The sequence below is a fragment of the Bombus pyrosoma genome, linkage group LG3 (assembly GCF_014825855.1).
Source record: "Bombus pyrosoma isolate SC7728 linkage group LG3, ASM1482585v1, whole genome shotgun sequence".
Lineage (NCBI taxonomy): Eukaryota > Metazoa > Arthropoda > Insecta > Hymenoptera > Apidae > Bombus > Bombus pyrosoma.
In genome coordinates, this window is record NC_057772.1 from 4,696,529 (window position 1) to 4,710,060 (window position 13,532).

General features: G+C 39.3%; 1 protein-coding gene across 5 annotated transcripts in view; it reads left to right on the forward strand.

Moving 5' to 3' along the window:
* Positions 1–13,532, forward strand: part of LOC122566258 (serine/threonine-protein kinase NLK) — a 230,014-nt gene that overhangs the window by 184,479 nt on the left and 32,003 nt on the right. The window lies entirely within an intron of this gene.

Consider the following 13,532-nt stretch of genomic DNA (forward strand, 5'->3'; position numbering starts at 1 on the left):
TCCGCTGCGATTGCTCTTTATTCCGCTCTGTTCGACCATCTGATATGTGTGCATTCGTATTCAGCAAATAATACTACCGCGCCGTTTCGTTCGACACTCGATAACACGTTCGAATCAACTTTCGATTATTTTCTTTTTTTTTTTCATGTTCCTCTCCTATTTCGAGAACATTCGGGGCTTCTCTCGTGAAATTAAACTCTGCATACAGTAGAAGAGTTAAATGTTGCGAGGGGAAAGATGATCGAATGGATATCCGCGAGCAGAGTTTTAGAAATAACTAGCTCGGTTTCATTGAAATTATCGTTCTGAAACATTGAAAGTACCGTTAAATGCATTTGGATTATTCGAGTGGTAATTGAAATGCACGTCAGCTGTGGAGGAGCGGAAGACGAATATGCATAATCCTACGAATTATAAACATTTAGTTAATTTCAAAATCTTGAACAATCCTACACGGGTTACTTTATGTAAATTTCAGTAAAAATTGCAAGATCAGTGTGCCGTTTCGCGAATGAACGAAATGAATCTCAGCCGAATCGAACGAATCAGACGTAATCCCGCTGCAAAATCTTACGCGCTCCAACGATATCGTTCCTTTGGCATTGAAGCAAGCTCGCGGGACGTTTGAAAATTGAATTTTCCCCTGAGAGATGGAAACGTTCGACGTCTCCGACCTTTATGTCTCGAACATTATGTTCTCCGCATCGACAGCTGCGACAGGACGCGCTATTTATGGTTTCTGGCCTACATCCCTTCGGTGTCCCAATATATAATCATCCGCGGTGAAATTCACGCGTTCGATTAAATATCGTTCCTTGGCAAGAATGTAATTAACGGATGGCAAAAAGAAGCTGCGTCAACGATGGAGCCTTTCAACGTCGACGTGGAGCTAACGAGCTTCCAACCTCGTCCATTCTACCGAACGTGATCGTGATTTTTCCGTCTTTCGTTGAAGTTTGACGTTCTCTTTTTATTCTTATAACGTAGGATATGAGAAATATCGTAGTATATATAATGTAGGATATCAGAACTTTTTGTTATTACAGTGTAAAATGTATGGACTTTTTGTTACGATATTAGATGAGCGAGTTAATGCAGTTCTTTCAAATTTATCAGCTTTACAGTGGTAACTCATCTTATTCTGAAATATTTCAAGGAATAGCTATCTGCAATTTTTCTTCTCGCCGCTTAATCGTGAGAATCGTTTTTATGATTAAATTTGTATTACATGGGTAAATAAAATTCGCTGGGAAATACACGGATTCGATTTACATATTTAATAACACGGAATGCTAAATGAATATCAAGAGCGGATGAAACGAATAAACGCGTTTAAAGATTTTGTTTCCGTTTCGTCGTCGATTTTACGTAAGACAGTTCCAGTTGACGCGTCTCATTTTGTGCATTTAAAAGTCGATCAATGACTTATTAATATATAATATGCTTGATTCTGAACACTTAACCTGAATTATCGAAATGCTGCTCTCCAATTTCACTAATGCTTCTCATTAATGGATATCCATCATCTCTATTATCCACCTACATCCGCCTATGCACGTAGAACCTCAAAACTATTTCTGACTAGCATTCAACGTTGACTCGACAATTCGGCTCGCTCTCTCGCCAAGCCATAATAGCTCTGATCAATATCACACGCAGACAAATCATAGTGACAGTGCTGAGAATTAATTAGAACGAAACAATAATTTTCATCGTCTGTTTCAATTCTACGACAGAAATAACATACCAATTGGACCTGCCACGTCATACTTGGTTAAACATCATACGAATTCTAATAAGAATATTGTACCGATTCCGTCTGTTACATCTTCCTTTAAACGTTCTACCGATCGTAATAAAAATATTCTACCAATTTCGTCAATTAAAACTTCCCTGTGTACCCGAGAAAAAAAAGCTCCTCTGTGGACACTTGCAATTGGAACGAAGAAGAGGTGAATCGAGATATCTAATTAGAGGGAGAAATATTTAAATAGGAGGAGGAAAGAAACCGCGTTGGTTTGCAGACGTTTTGATTTTCTTCTGCGTCTACGCTTTTTAAACAGAGCACCGTCGTTCTTAAAGAAAGAAAAAGAAATGCACCGGACAAGTTGTTCTTTGACTTATTCCCCGAGCGAAACACGTATAAATCAAGAACAAAGTGTCAAGGTTCAAATTTATTTCTACCTTTCTGCTATTAAATTTCCCCGCGATACAAGAGTCAAACTTTCTTGTAAACTACTTTGGACGCTTCCAATTTTTCTCCGACAAAGGACGCGTTAGGAGGAATATTCTCTTGTTCCCTATTTTTCTTCGATACAGAAGAAACAGAATTACACACAAGAATCCGGATTTCTTAATAAAAGTCGCCTAGGTCTGTTGGATTCACCACCGTGCGTGCGTGTCTTCTTATTAACAAACTACACTGAAAAGCTCGAAATGAAAAAGGAACGCTTATACAAAAGTATCAAGACGCTAAAGTTCCCTTTCAACCTGCTACCTGCTACCAAACTTCACCGTAGAAAATCGAATGGAAATCGATCGAGAGATGAGCTGGGGAGAGGAGGTCGACAACAGGTGCGACGCCGAGGACACGTATTCCGCGCGCGATCGAGCATAGTCGAAGCAGAGGCGGCTGTGAGTGGCCGTGAGTAGGAGGAACGATCGAAGGCGCCGATGACCTTGGAATTAATACACCAGCCGGCCGGTCCTTCGTCCTTGACTTTCGGTACGATATATCCCCGCGTGGCTGTTGCGTTAGCCTCTGGTAGCCGCGGCGACCTCATCGTCCCTGGAGAGGAGAAATGAGGAATCGAGCGGCGGGAACGGCACGCATAGCCGGCTTCTTCGGGTGCGATGAACCCGATAACGCTGCCACAGACCGACGTAAAATCGTCCTGGCGTGACGTATTCCATCGCTTATATTCCCACTTGGTCTCGATTTCTCTTCCTAACTGTTATCGAGAGCTCACGCGAAATCATTCCTAGCAACTATAATACGCTTGTGGTGTGTCGTGGATGATCATCATCCGAGCAATGGTAAAAAATGTAAGGGATACCTTAACAGAACGGAACGAGAATAAGGAATAAAAGAACGGCGTATGAAAAAATATACAGGTTAGCGGGAACTCGCGCGAAATTGCAACCGAGCAACTGAACTACTTGCGGCGTGTCGTGGACGAGATTCGTATATTTATGAGCGAGTTAGAAGAATTGTGTCGTGGAATTGGAATTGCGGTTTCGTCGTCTTGATGGTGGGAATATATTGCGTATTGAAAAGCAGGCTCTTTTTTTTTGGTTATCATAAATTCAACGGAGGTGGTTGGAAGATTCCCAGGGTTTGAGAGTTGCTACTCGAGGATTTGATTTGGAGGCTACTCGGTTTTCGAACGGAGAGTTGTTGAAACGTTTTATGGTCTCAACTGGATTATTAGTTGTGCGAATATTTTATATGAAAAATACGATACTCGCTATACGACGAGGATTCTAAATCGAGGAACTAAATTAAGCTAAATTAAAAAATAAAGCTAAATGAAAATAAAAAAAAACACTTAAAACTTCCTAAATTTCTGATAAAGACGCAAAACGTGCAAAGATATAAAAGATCGTTTTATTCAAACGATTCGAGCGGCACGAGTTACAGAACAATTTAAAAAGAGGAATCGATTAGGTTGGAATCTCGATGTTGGCGGTTCGAGATCTCGGAGGCTGGCCTCGACCGTGTCGCACGGAGATCGCCACTCGATGGTCGATTCCGTTGACCTTGCGGTTAATTTTGAAACTCGCGCGCAATCTCGCCGCGTCGCGTCGCCCGAATTACATCGTAAACAAAGAGAGAAGCTGTTTGTCGCGAGATTATTTTCAGCGCGGCCGATAACCGCGGTCTTTTCCCTCCAAACCACCTGAAACCTGAAATTGCCATTTTTGTCTCGCTCTCGGAACGTTTAACGTGGATCGGTCTTTAATGGATGCGATGTAAATTCGAAGAGAATCTTGAATTAATATTTCAGTGAATTTAAAGAAAGAAATAAAATTCAGAATAAAAAGAAAAGTAGTAAAAAATAGAGCGACAACAAATGGCGGAATGAACGAAACAACGAACGAATGAATAGATGAACGTAGTGCAATGGGAAGAATATTTAGAGAAATAGAATATTTAAAAATAAAGAGGAGACGTATCGAAAGAACTTGCGTCTCTATGCTGTTCCAGTCAGCCGTTGGTTTAATTTTAATTTTGTTTCATGTTTATAAACTATGTAAAACCAAGTCCAATTTCTACACTACACAGATCGACTAAATAAATGTTGTACAGTATCTGTAAAAAGAGAAATGACCGAAGAGTTAATTATTCAACTCGAAGTTTGGAAGATTTCCATATTTTTGTGACAAAGAACTAGGCAAACCTGAATATTTGATATTGAATTAATATTTTTAAAAGAGACTTGTAAAAACGAAAGATATAGATAGAAACGAAGGAGAAGTTGATCGACCAATTTGAACTTTGGAAAGATTCCATATTTTCGCGGCAAGGACTACGTAAATCTTAGTCGATGACTGGCGACAAACTTATGCGTTTGTTTTCCGAAGGTTCCTTCCACTTGATTAAGTCACGATTAATGGAGACGTTTTACGAGACTGCTCGAGAGGAAGCGTCGTTTAAAGTCGGGAAATCGGGAACAATTAGGTCGACGACCTTCGCATAAGGTAGAAGATACTATTTTCACGCGGATAGAAATATCTCTCTATAAATACCCGTGCTGGAGGGTCGACAAATTTTTCAACGCGCATTTCTCAAAACCGCAACTATATAAGAGAAGCGCGCTTTTTTAAAAGAGACTGAATTTCTTTCACAAAAATTTATTGCACGTAACCATGAATTTTTTGGGAAAATAGTATCTCGAAAGTCGTATCTTCCACCGCGATGCTTCTACCGCGCTGCTTCAATTTTTATGCGCCAATTTTAATCCTGTTTTAATAAGCAAGGCGAGTTTGGAATGTTCTAAGAAATACTGGCATAAAATCGAAACGAGAAATTATACGTATCGACGATGATGCACATTTTCATCAAATTTGTGTAGATAATTTTTGAATCGATGAAATTAACGAATATATTAAAATTGTCATTATCAGTCAAGCTACAACCGACGAAACAAAACAAAGTATCTTAATAGTTTATCATTGTTCGTAATAATTGATATTTCCCAGACTTCGAGTTACTTTCCATGCGAATCAACTGTAATAAATCTTAAATTCTCTCTACCGCAAAGAAGCTAGATTTTATTACGAGAAAGATCCAAGAAAATAGATATTCGAGAGAAACAAAAAAAGAGCAAAAACGAGCGATTACTAATCGAGATATAAATTCCAATTCCTATCTGAATAACAAAAAAATCACAAAAAATAAACATCCTATATGATGATACTCTGTGGAATAAATTAAAATTGACTCGAATCTACCATGGAACAATAATTGACGAAACAGTGCCAGGTGTATCGTTCCTTTGACACGTAATTCCTTATACCAATATCAATTTTCGAAAGCAGGGCGATCCATTTTCCAATGGCACAGCGTGTCTAGCTAACAACGTTTCATCGGTAACCCGTCAGAGATTGGGAATTTCCGTGTAGCCATTAGAAATGGTTTCATCGCGGCGGTGATCCGAGCTGTCCAGCTAGCACACGGTAAAGTTCCTGGCGTAAAACGCTCTAATCCAGCGTCGAGCACGTGCTCGCATCCGATTAATCACTCTATCACGTTAATCCGTCGCCGTTATTTATCTCGCGGGATGTAACGGCCACGCATAATGCCGGAATCCTGCGTCCTTCGGACGTAACGCGACTGATAATTAAAACGTTAGCGATTCGGCGTGACGCGTGAAACTCGATAGATTTACGCGTCGACGATACGCTTGACGCGTCTTGTCGCGAGAAGCGAATTTTGTCGGTGGTGATATGAAACGAAAGACACCGGTAACAGGTCTGGCTGGACCGAGTCGAAAGTGGGAAATTTCGTTGTTTATTTTTTTACAGTAGCGTTAGATTTTTCTATGAGATTATTTAAGGTTCGATCCATTTTTGTCTCTTTTTTTACGATAATGAATGCAATTATATAACAATACCCTATATAATAGTTCGTACTATGGACGTTATAGCACGGACTCCAGGTTAAAAAAATTTGCCATCGCTTTCGTAAGGATTTAATGGCATTTGAAAACTTTGTGGTATGTCGTTTGATAATGTTTGGAGTATACGTTAGGAGAAATTGACGAAGGGAGTAACGGGAAACGTTTTGGAATTTTAAAAGATCATAATGTCATTTCGTAGAAACTATTTGGAATTTAATTGGAATTCGAGGAGACGGTGATTAATTGAACCGAAGGACATGCAAATCATCTGATAATGTTTGGAACGTACACTAAAGGAGGTTGATCTAAGAAGATGGTTCTAGGAACACATTGCGCTGAATGTGTTACGAATTTGCAAATGAATGCGAAACGGAAGCATGATGTATGCACTTCATTTTTTTTGGTAATGTTACGATGAAAGAGAATATCAGGATCGACGAAAAGGATATTAATTAGAACTTTTATTTCGAATTAAATACTTCCGCAAGGTTTCTTCGAACCACGAAGGAAACTAAAACTCGACAGTAACGTTAAACGTGATTTCTTTATTACACTGACGATGAGAAGAGAATATGCCAGACGACACTGCAAATAGAAAGCACGCAGTCTGCTAGAGCATCGCAAATCGAAGTTACGTAACGTCCAAACGTAAAACATCTCGCAGCATTAACAGAGGAGAAAAAGAAATACCAATAGAGAAATATGTAAAAAGGAAACTTCAATCGTGTAGAAAAGAGAAAAGAAGTACGTATATATCGGCGCTGTAATCTTCAACCCGTTAGCTAGACTACGGATATTCGTACAAATTCATATATTTATAAGGGCAAATGAAGAAATGGAGCCCAAGCAGGAATTTGTTTTACCTACTTGTTTTGTAATTTTGGATCTTAATTGCCGAAATAACGGTATAGGAATACTAAATTTACACTTGGAATTTATATTAGAATAGTTTGATAATTTATTTGATGAACGATTTCAGAGATATTCATCGATACGCACTTGCACGCGTCTCACCTTCTTCCATACCGGACTGTTAACTGAACAGTTTACATTTATTCGTTTTCGAGACGCCGCGCGCGCACACACACTGATACTCGCATACAAGTACCACTACTACGCAGCCAACCTAGTCCAGCACATAAAAGTACACATATCTCAAACTACTAAACATTATAATAGGCGTTAAACTTTGCATATTTTATGTAACTTTGCGTGTAAACGCGCATTCTCCGCACATTTGCCGTTCGAAATTTTTCAGAAATGCATAAAAATCCACGGTCTATCGATAACAAAGATAAAACAAAGATACCTCGACTTTTGTATTCTGAAGACAAAAAAAAAAAAAAAGAGAAGGAGACGAGGTCAATCTTAAACCCGTATTTGCGGAACAATTCATCCCGGCGCGGAGCATCTCCCTTTGAATCGAAGTTTTTTTTCATACGAACAATAGTTGCACGCGTCCTCGAGCCGCAAAGGTAAGGCCACGTCGGCCGCTTGACAGGTGACACCCTGTATATTCGTAGAAAACCCTGGGACGTTTTATTTTCGTAGACACGTGCGATGAATGCGACCGGTGGAAGAAGATAGTCAAAGTTACATAATGCAGAAGACAATTTTCATTATAACCATCGTCAAGGATTTCCTCCGCTGCACGATCTTGGCAAATCTGTTCGTTTGCTCTTTTTCTTCTTTTTTTTTTTTTTTTTTTTTTTTAATGACACGAACCTTGCATCTTATCGTTGCTTCTTCTGTCACCTAGAATGAACTATTAATTACTATATGCAAGAACAAATACTTGTTGAAATAAAGAAGCGCGATGCAGGAGAAAAATACGGAAGATTAATAATTGTGGTATATCATACTCCATCACACCGTCAGCGGGTTAAAAGATTTCTATATGAATTGTTCAGAAGCCACATTAATCACCTTCGTAAATTGAAAAGTACAGGAAACCGATGATATTATAAACGCTGTCTTTTAAGTATATTTTAGAATTTATCACTATTTATCTCGTCTCTCTCGACGAATCAACTTATGCAAGCGTATCATTTATTAATAATTTATTAATAATGAGAATTAAATACGCGGTGAAATTAAGAAATGGATGAAAAGTGGAATCGCGATCAGCTTGGCTTCCTAGTGGCTCGTATATCGTTATACCATCGACTGTATCGTGTGCTGGACAATGATCGAACTCCAAACGTTACCAACTAAAGCAGTACACGCTATGAATTCCCTTCGTTAGAGCAACGAAAAACGCGCAGCCAAAAGTATGCATATTTATACTGTGTCGAAGCCGCTAAATATAAAACAAACATCGAAACGAACAAAATTCACGAAAATCCGCCATGCTTGCTACCTAAAAATTCTACTGGTAAAACAAGCGGCGTCTAAAAATCACCGTGTAAAAGATTCAAAAGCAGCGAATAACCAGCGAATTCGAACGAGTCACGCGAAACGCAAATTCGATTCACCTTGTGGCTAACCACTATCGTAAAAATTTATTTTCACACGCGCCGATACAACCGATAAACTAAACGGACATGCGGAAACACAGAGGTACGATGAACGTGCATAACTTACGAAAAATCATCGACAACTCATTAAAATCTTTATGGACGTTATTTCGCCCTTACGTAATAACTTTTCGTTGACTCGAACGATCTTACCGTGAGGTTCATGAGAACATTTTTTCTTGCTCAGCCTCAAATGCACGATAGTTTCTCGTTGCTTCGCTATTATATCAAAAACTAATGCTGTCGCATAATATACAACGACGTTTGATTACTCTATGTATGCATCGAGATTGAATTTTAAGACGTCGAAGCTCGGCTAACCCAGATAATAATCCTACCTCGCTCGTAGAATCGACAAAACAAGTGCATCGAGGATAACCACCCCGCGTCTCGAGTTATTAGTGCGAGGGTGTGCGAAGTCCTGCGGTGGAAAGAGAGATGGGACCAAGAGAGAGACTTTAATTACCGGCGGGTGAATTCGCAACCGGACGCACCCACGGGGCAGATTACCCCGGTAATATTACCGAGTTTTATTGCGGAGAGAGAAAAGTCGAGGTCTGAATGCGGCATGACTCACGGCACACTCATCTGGCACCGATGTTTCTGCTCTTATTGCAGCCCCTCGTCACTCCCTTGCCCTCACCACCCCCGACTGTGTCATTCCTGTTTCTCTTCCACGCCGACTTTCACCCTTCGTCTTCCCCTTCTTTTTCTCCGTACTCTTCTACAGTGGCTCGCGAAAACATTTCAACTCTCACTGTGGGAAATTTTTGATGTGCATGTATCGTACAAAACACGTGGAAATTTTATCAACGCTGTAACGAAACACATAATGAAATGTTCATTGTGTCGATAAAATTTGAAGCAGAACAGCTATCTTAAACGTTAAATAATCAGACAGAGAATAAACAAGAAAATTATGAAAACTGATTTAGGGTTATTGGTACGATTGATAATCGCCTTGACTATTTAAATACTTTTGCGATCAAGTTTCACGTTAATCTGAAACGTAACCAGTAGGATCGTAATAATCGAACCTCGTTGCAGTTCCAATGAAGTTCCAAAATCTTCTCCGTAACCTACGTACCTAATTATATTTATATATTTTGTATTGCGCATATTCATCAAATATTTCTACGAGTGTTCGCATACTTTCGCGCGTTACTGTACTCTCGATTCTTCGAAAACCACCCCGTTTCTTCGTACGCTTCCTTGTATCTCTTCACCCTTCAACGAAACCTACCCTTAACCACCGTACCTCTTTTCGTCGCTGTCCGTTTTCAGGTCTCTTCTTCGTTTCACCTCCGTCGTTCCTTCACCCTTTCTCCAACGATTCTTTCCACCCCCTCGCATCGATCAGGCGGCTTTTTTCCTCGATGCTCCTCGCTCGTCAGCCAGGATGCGAGAATGGAAAGGCTCGCGTTTTTACACGCTTGTCGACGACGATGAAGGCTCAGTTTCTCGCTCGATCGGTCTCCATCCAGGGTAATGTCGCGCCGAGACCGAGCTTCGCGAAGGGAAGAAAGGGATGTACGAGAAACTGGCGACGAAATAATTACGCGAAAGGGAGTCACGCCGTTCAGTAGCGTGGCCATAATGCGCATTACGTATCGCGAATAACGTTCCACAGTGTTCATTTAACGCGCTACGTAGATGGTACGAGTATGCTGTGTTAACAACTGGCTTAGTGTCGCGCGTTTACAAAATTTTCGATTCTTCGTCCTGTGCTTTCTCTGGAAAGTTTGATTTTTTGATCCCTCTGTAATTGCATTCATAATTTTACGCGAGGAAGAAATACGGTTGATTAATGTTTCTTCTTTTAAGAAAGAACCAACTGTTTAAGGTGGCTTTTAAAGTCTGCCGCGCAAAAGGTACGTGTTAAGCAGTTCGTAAGTAACTTTGTACGTAAGACAAATTGTGCTTTAAATTTTAAGCTTAATCTAGTAGTATTTTTAAGTACGAAGCATTAAATAAGGAATTTCTTCTCGGATATGTACCACCGTTACACGCGGAAAGTTAATTGAATTTTAAAAGTAGATTTTAACCGGCCATTTTATATTTTCTGCGAGTTTTTAAGCTAATTGGACTTTGTTAAACTAGGATTTTATTAAAACGAAGGTATTACTAGTTGCTTGCTTTCTGCAAGTATAACCTCCCCTCTAAATACTCTTAATAAGTTTAATGTAATATTTAACAATACGTACAATTGTATTCGCGAAAGCCATGCATAAAATCGTAATTAATCGTAACTGAACTTCATGAAGGATCCACTTACCTGAATAATTCCTAATAAATAAATTTCACTAATAATATTTTATATCAGACGATCCGACAAAAGATATAATGGGAAACGCGGAAGCCAGTAAGTACGGAACTCCATTTAAAAACTAAAATTATTCCTACTAAAAAAAAATTCCACCCATCCCCTCCTCGAGAGAGGAATTCAATAATATTCTACCGCCGTGAAATTGAATAATATTCCACGGAGCGACAATGAAATAATTATTACTCCCATGAAACGGTTACTCGAGATGAAATGTTTGGCAAGCGACACGCGTGTCCATTTGGAAGGGATTACACGAGCGTTTATCCACAGCTCCGCGACACTCGACGTCCGTTAGTCAAGCTGCCACCCCTTTTCGTAAACCCTGCGAGGGGTGGCCCGGTAATCTGTCCTGTATTCAACTCGCGCCCCCATTTCAATCCCCCATACCAGCTTATGTATAACAAACCCCCAGCCCCGTTGCTGCCTTGAACACATATCGTTTCGCCTCGCGGTTTCGCGACTAAGGGGGACCAAGAATGGTGAACGAGGGTGAGAATCTGAGTTCGAGCGCCGCTGGTTTTAATATACGAATACGATGAACGTAATGTTAATGGTTGACTTCTAGAAAATCAGTTGTTTAAAGTTCCGTTTGGTGTACATTATAGCGAGGAATGAAAATTGATTTTTCTTTTTTTTTTTTGTTTTTTTTTTTTGTAATTTGATTAAACTTGTAATAGACAGGTTCTTGGTGTACACGTACGGAAACTTGGGCATCGATATCGTAGACGTTTTATTTCGTTTGACCATTTATCTTCGTAGATTCGAGATATTTTACGCCGAGGTATGTGGACGGAGTGTTTTAAGAAAAAATAGTAGGAAATTTAAGAGGTAACTTCACGAATTAAAATAAAATAGAAGCGAAGGAAGAGAAATGGCGTTTGCAGGAAACGAACAGAGTGTCCAATGTCATTTTTTTGTGTTCCGTTATAAGAGCATCCTTTAAACTTCGTATCTATTTTTGTATCTAATTGCGTTTTTTTTTTTTTGTAATTACGAGGAAGATTGAATTATTTTATACTAACAAACCGAGGAATAATTTATACGTTAACGGGTTAATTTTCAAAGTCGATTGAATTAAGGTAGAGAGAAGACGGAGCAAAGTGGAATATAAAAATGTCGGAAGAAGAATCCTCGCAAGATCCTTTTTCTTTTCTCGTTTTTCTCGCTGATAATAAGGACAGGTTTCTTGTTCGATCCGGATTTCAATTTAAAACAGGTTTTCGGCGCGCGCACCGTGCGAAATTACCATCGACGAAGGACGTTTCGCGATTCGATGCAATTTGTCGTCGATGACGAGCACTTAGGGGACGCGACCCACCGTCCCACTTGTTCCGTTCAATAAAATGTTAATAATCCTGTTTCCATGAACCATCAGCGCGACTCTGTACTCATATCGCTATCGTTTATCCGGTAAATTTAAAAGTACCGGACAAAATACATAGCTACAAAAAACATTTCCATATCATTTCATTCATTATAGCATTCACATCGCTAATTGTTAAATTGCTACGCACGATATGCCGTTTCCTTTACCAACTAAAATTTTCAAACTCGACGCAGAATACAAAATTGCACGTTTATGAAAATTATCGGGATCGCGTTTCTAGAATTTATAAATACAAATTCCTAAAATGGAATTGCTGTACGTTCCTCCCTCGTAGCATCCCTCGTCGAAAAGTTTCTTTCGTTTTATAAGGAAATAATACAATGTTCATCGTTTTATATTAATTTATTGAATTATGCACGAACATAATAATAGAAATAGAACGAAATGGATCATACCTAATTCAATGAAATATAAAACAGAATTGTAAACAAATTGTAATTTGATTAAACCTGTAATAAACACGTTCTTGGTGTAAACTTGGGCATGGTCGATATCGTAGACGTTCAATTTGGTTTGACCATTTATCCATTATCACTCATTTATTATTATTCATCTATTATCGCTCATCTATTATCACCTTATGAAACGAAAGAAACTTTTCGGACAACCTAATACGTTAGAAAATTGGCCAGCTGGAATAGAGAAACTTTGAAATTTTAGACCCGCGCATATCTCTTACTTGAAATTTTATTCTCGATATTGCTGTAATGATTGTTTTGTCTTATATTATACACCGATAATAACCAGAAGTAAGAAATACGACGTTTGCTATGAAAGTAGGAAATAGTTTAATTTTACGGATTGGTATGTCACGAGGATATGTTCGGTGGATAATCTGCGGTGAATGTATGCGCATTTGTCGAGTCGAGTGAAGAGGCTCTAACGACCTGGCGCAGGAATTTTGTGAAAATCGAGGTCGCGCGTTTCGCCTCCTCGATGAGAAACATCCGTGTCTTTTCAGGTTTTAGAACGATAATGGCTCGTCGGAAAGTTTGATTGTCTTGGAACGTGGCTTGGTTACCGCGCTGCGAGGAATTCGGTACAGAATTGGAAATACATAGAGAGAGGCGGCTCCTATTTTAGACTTTAGGGGTTCGAGGATTTAGGAAATTGGAAATTTAATTTGAAAAGTTAGGGAATACGACATTTTGAAATATCGGTTTGTTGTTTGGCAAGTTGAG